We start from the raw sequence: 6082 nt of genomic DNA on the forward strand, positions 1-6082 counted from the left end.
TCCGAAGCGTTTTGATGCGCACAAAGGGGTCTTCATACGGATCAAGTTCATTGAGCGCGTACCCGGACGTCCGCCCAAAGCTCGAGACCCTTCCGGTGCGTCGAGATTCATTCTATCTCCCCTTGGAAAGACGCACCAACAGCATTTGGTCGGAGAATTGCAGGTAGAGGGACCCTGCGGCTTACGCGATACGGATCGGACCGAACAAGCCCTCAATTAGGCCTCGCGCGGAGAAGTGAGGGCATGCGGAGCTACGAATATATGACTGGCTTAACAGCGGCTTCACAGCCTTCCCGGTGCTTAGGGCACGTAGAGTCACATCCGAGCTGTATCTGGTTTCGAGGAGAGGTCGTCCGCCTATTTCCACTCCGCCGCCGTGTAGATGTGAATACGTGTTATGACGTGACAAACCGACGGGGAGTTTCCGGAGCGTCGCTCGGGAACGATATGGTTCATTTGAGAGATTAATCATGGTAGCTCCGACTTTCTTCTGGTTTCTCGATTGTTGCGGACGTTCACCTCGGAGCCGTGAATGTCTTTGTTGATCTGTTCACAGCAGAGCGTTCACAGAACGCACAAAATCCTCCAGCGGTCTCCAAACCGCCACACACCATATATTATATCAGGAGCCTTTCGGAACCACCAATATTTGCATGTGTCGTTCGCGAGCGAAGCGCCAGCAGACTGCGGAGATCGCGGAACTAATGCGCGCGAGCTACGCGGTCGAGTCTGTACAGTCCCAGCCCGCAATGGGCACGGAATTTTCATTTCCCGTTCAGAGGGAGGATCTAATTTGACTTGATGAAATGTCGTTTCCCATCGATTCATGGAGAGAGCGATCGCGTCTCTGATTCGTTTAGCGATGGAATCGGGTGAGTGGAGATATTCCTCTTCGGAGCGCTCTCCGACAAAGAGAGGCGGGAGCTGACGTTCCAGGCGAAGATTTTCCCCTAGAATACATCGACTCCTCTGGGATATCATCTATCTCCAGATGGATCCCCGGACGACTGTGATCTCAATGAGGATTTTCCGGAATTCTTCCATTCCCGTCCTCGCCGAATATCGCTCTCAGGTTCTATCGCCGGGTCCTGAGTGAAGATTCCGATGGATTCAGTCGGGGAGCCCCGTCACGCGTCACTTCCGTCTTGTTGATATGTTTTTCGATTAAGAGGAGATGATGGCTTTCAAGTGCTGACGTCAGAGCGGTTCCTCGCAACTTCGGGTCCGGAATATCGAACCAGTTCCGCGCCAGTCTAACTGTGAATTTCAGAAAACGACAGGAATTAGGACGTCCCCGCCTCCCTGACAAAGAGCCCTCATCGCCCGTGAAGATGAGCTTGGCAGCTGAATCGTATGCGATGGTCCGAAATGAAGTGATATGTCCGTCAGAGCCGTCAACAAGTTCTACCGACAGGACTTTTGTGGGTGCTAATGCAGCGGTCTCGACAAGCTAGCTGAGTAAAATTCCTACGTCGCCATGTTCTCTTCTCACGTCTGAAGCACCTCGAAATCCTCGTTCAGGAACAAAGGATTGATAAGCATCTCACAGTCTAAGCGAGTCTCGTTGAACAGCCGACGTACAAGCCTTAATGAACCCTCTTCACCGTGACTGTGAGACCCGGCCCGGCTTCAGCTGACATTCAACTAAGGAGCGGTGATTCCGACCCCTGGCAGCGACAATTGGTCTGAGCGAGGAGGGGATGCCTCACTTGGAGCCCAAAGAGTCTCCTCTGACCGAATAAGAGCTGCGAAACTTTCACTCAGAGTTCAAGGAGCTGAGAAAGTTAGAAAATAGTCAATTCTCAATTCTCCTTCTGAATATGGCCGTGTACCGGTGACTATACGAATCCCGATACCTTTCTCATGGGCATCGACTTTTACGGCAAGCGCGTGATAGGGTTTTCGTGTCGGCGCCATCGGAGGCCATCCGAGAAAGTATGTCGGTATGATTTTCGCTTGGCGTTCTCGACAGCATAAAAACACGCGGAGCGATTTTTGCCGAGGAGTCTACCGGACAGCAACAGCCTAGAGGCATCATATTTGAGCGAGCATGCAATGCGTAACAGGCTTCTTTGACGATTGCTAGAGAGCTCCACTGTTCTTGTGACTCGCTCCGAACCGCGGTAAGACCGTCGAAGGGCCTCACCCGACTCCGGAAGGGCTCTAAGGGAGTCAAACCGGCATTCAGCGCAAACGAAGAGCTCAGGCAACGAAACCCCCCCCCCTCCCTGCCACAAAAGGAACCGCAAACAGATTCGCTCCGAGAACTTTGCCCGTTGATGCGAGTACGAACTCGGTCCTTCCCCGAGTGGGAAACCTCCGTCCAGGGGGACTCCTCCCGGGAAAGCTGCGATCTCGACCATCTTTTGACCCTTAAAATTGGCAGGGAGTCCTATTCGACATGCGACAGAGAATAATTTCCTAGTTCCTTCGAGTGATGCAAGAGAGGATTTTTCGCAGTTTTCCCTAGGCTTGATCGAAATTAAGTGGCGAGAAGCTTGTCTGACGTGAGGGATCACGTCAATGGAAGTCTCAAATCCCCTTCAATCGCGAGATTTTCGAGTGGCGAGAAGAGTTAGGGTAGACGAAAGGCAGATATCCTCCATATCCATATCCCATCTTTTCAGGACCTCGATCCGAAGCTGATTCCGAAGTGTAACCCGAGTCGGGCTACGCCGCCACTGAGCTTACCCTACACTTCTGAATTCCTCCCCCTCTCTGATTGTGAGTCACGCAAGCTCCCGAATACGAGAATCCTCGAGGAATTGCAGTCTGAGCTAGAGGCATCGACACTAGGGAGCTGCGCCTCGCGGAACGCTTTCACCTTCCCTGAGCCCAGAATATCAGAATTGCAGATTCAGATGCCATTCATTCCATTGCTCACATCTGCCGTACTCTTATTCCCAGGCCTGTTCCTTACGTCGACGCCCAGAGCACACTAGGGGTCTAAGTATGGAGCCCGATTCATGATTCGTCCTCTCGCCCATAGTATTGCTATAACATGCCGTAATGCCCCACACTCGGAGTTCTCGGATTTTTCACGGCCGAAGAGAAGCCGTTTGATGAGACTCCGACGAGGACGATAGGGTCTGGGCAGCGCTGCGGTCGATTACCGGGAGCGCGCTTTAAACGACGCGAGGCCAAACTCAGATGCGAAACTAGGACCTGTGCTGTGCCTGTCTATTTCCCGCTGCCGTTCAACTCGGCACGTGAGATTCCTTTTTCGGATCAACTAAAGTCGGGAATATCCGCCGAACGACACCAGCTCGAATTATAGAGGCGGTGACAATGTTTCGAAGTATTGTTGCGAAGCTGGGGCGATCCAGGGTTTCATCTGGCTCCTAGGAATCCTTGGCGAGTCGTAGGAGGTTCACATGGATGTGACACCTTGCTCTAAGGAGCCGTCGGGGGCTTTCGATGAATCCTGGCGAATCCCGGGCCCGGCCAGAATAGGGGGCTCGGTAAGCCGACAAGAGGATGATTGTACATGCGAGAAGCAAGGGTACCATTGAGAGTGTAGAGAATAATCCACACCTAGTTCGTGGGAACCACATATCCCGCAAAACCATTCTGAGCCCATTGAAGCGCGCAGGACTTTCGTACCAACCTTGAGCATGCCACTTTTTCGATTGAGCTGCCGTCTTTTGACAAACGAAGGCTCGTTTCCCTCCAAGCTTGAAGACCATGGTAAGGCGCGTCAGCACCAAAGATGAGTTTCTCGTGGTCTATCCTGAAATTCCTCTCGGAGGCTTGAGTCGCTTCAATCATTGAATGAAACCTCGGACCTCTGTCGAAGGATTTCTCGGTCTCCATTGGTACTCCGCATGGACTGAGGAAGGAACAGAACGAAGCCTGCCACATCGAGACTTGCACGAGGCGATTCCAAACCTCGAAGATCATTCTTCCAGGTCGAGATTCCCCTGAGATCTTCCTCGCGACCGTTTCCGTCGAAGAGCCGCTAGGCATTGCCGATATTTCTACAGATATCGTCCTGCTCTCCACAGAAGCTCTGATGAGCTATACCATAATCTGACACTGGACGCTGGGATGCTTTCGCCTAGCTAAGGTAAGTCCCCACTGTCCGACAACGCAGCGTTGAGCTTCAATCTGTCGTGTTAATTTGAAGCTATTGGAGCTTGCTCGCCTGCATCCCTAGCCATCTCAGCTCGGCGCTCACTCTGTCCCTCATATCAGCCATTCTTCTACGGTGGATCGACTTCGCTCAGCCAACTCGGTCGAGCATGCGTGTGTCAAGCGATCGGGTGCTCAGGAGGACGATGCCGACGTGTAGAGACGAGCAGGCGCTCATTTTCTCAGCCCAATCAATTTACTGTCACGGGACCGAAACTTCGCATGGTCATAGACTAAGCGGCCGCAAGCCGTGAGAGCGGAACAACCCTGAGCGAGCAATTATGGCGGGAGCGCTCGCTAGCTCGCGCCCAAGCTGATTTTCATCGTTATGATACGAAATCAATCGCACTACAACTTCAAGTAACACGAAAGTTCTCGTCGACCGGCTAGGAGGCACATCGAACCTGATCGGAAGTGAGAACGAGAATCAGGGTTTTTCTCTCATCTCTTCCACAAGAAAAATACCGTCCGTGCTCCAGACCTCCTCCGGGTCGACCGTGACCGAATATCTAAACCGCTAATAATGGATAGCTCAAGTGTACAGCTGCTCACCGACGGAGGCGAATGAGGTACAAGGACTTCCAGGCCGAGCGAGGAAGCCTGCAAGCAAACGACGAGCCATCAACAGAATGGGGAACGTGAGTAGACTTTCCGTGCGCGTTGACGACCGCCAAGCAAAGGCAACCGGGATTCTTGTGTGAAGCCCCAATAAGCTTGTCGTGGTGCCGGGAACAGCGACGGCGGTAGCAGTGCTGGCCTGAGTGAGAGTCGGAGGTGGGAGGAAACGAACAATGATGAAGATGCGGGCTCCCTCCCCTAGCTAGGCTGGTATTCTCTATCGGCCTCGCTGTCTTCGTCCTCCGAGCAAGTGTTCCACAGACCAAAGGAGAAAGCGAGTCCTCGAACCGAACTAATGAATCGACGGGAAACGTCGTCGTCGTCGTCGTCTTCGTCGTCCTAGTCTGCGCAGTGGTCGGTGTCGAGAACCGATGTACAGGGCGCAACATTCGCCGGCAATCGGGGGGGGGTGTATTGCGAAGCAGATTCCAGTCAGTCTGCCGACCGATCGCAAGGACGAATAACTGGGTCATCCATCAAAATCCACATTCTCCGAGTGAGTTGAACATCCGACGGAGCTTCGCCCGGGCGCAGCATTCGAGACGGAAAATCGGCTACAGAACGTGCCATGCGCGGATGCGTCGATGATTCGCTCGAATATCGCGTTCCACTTCCGGTTTCAAAAGTTCCTTCTCCGAAAGCGGACTCGCATCGAAGGTTGGTATCGATTCGATATCTCTCCTGGTGATCATCCTGTTGACTCGATGGTCAGGCAGCTCATCCTGAGTCAGCAGTACTTTTCCACTGATACAGGGTCAATCCGAAACAAGCTCTAGTCGCCGCTCTCCCGCGAAGATCCTCACCTAGGGGCGGGGATAGTAGGCACAGATTTCAAGTACGTCAAGTTAGCCTCGAATTCCTCACGACCGGATTCGGACGTCGAAGCAATCGACAAACACAAAAACGGCAGCCGAACTTCGCTGATCAGTCTTTGCACGGAGCAGTTCCCGAGGAACCATACATCAAGCGGGAATTCGGTTATCGCCGCCGCCTTCCTCGGCGATTCTCCGATTTTGAACTGACACACCATTTGTGTTTTCCAGTGGGTACCGGCTGGAACATTTTTCCTGTTCGTCGTCATGATGGAAAGCTGCAGATACGGAACAGCGTCGGAGAAGTCCGTGAGGAGCCGACTGGAAGAGAGCGAGAGACGCTACGGCATCTGTTGTTATTCGTCGACACTGATTGATTGAAGTCGTTCTGGTGGCAACAGCCACTATTCGTTCGTCGATCTATGTATGTATGTAGCGCATACGAGTGTGCGGGAAGAATTGTATTTGGAAAATATGAGCACGTAATGCTAAACGCGATTGTGACGACGTTGACGGCAGCT

Source organism: Galendromus occidentalis, unplaced genomic scaffold (genome assembly GCF_000255335.2).
Source record: "Galendromus occidentalis unplaced genomic scaffold, Mocc_1.1 scf7180000075629, whole genome shotgun sequence".
Lineage (NCBI taxonomy): Eukaryota > Metazoa > Arthropoda > Arachnida > Mesostigmata > Phytoseiidae > Galendromus > Galendromus occidentalis.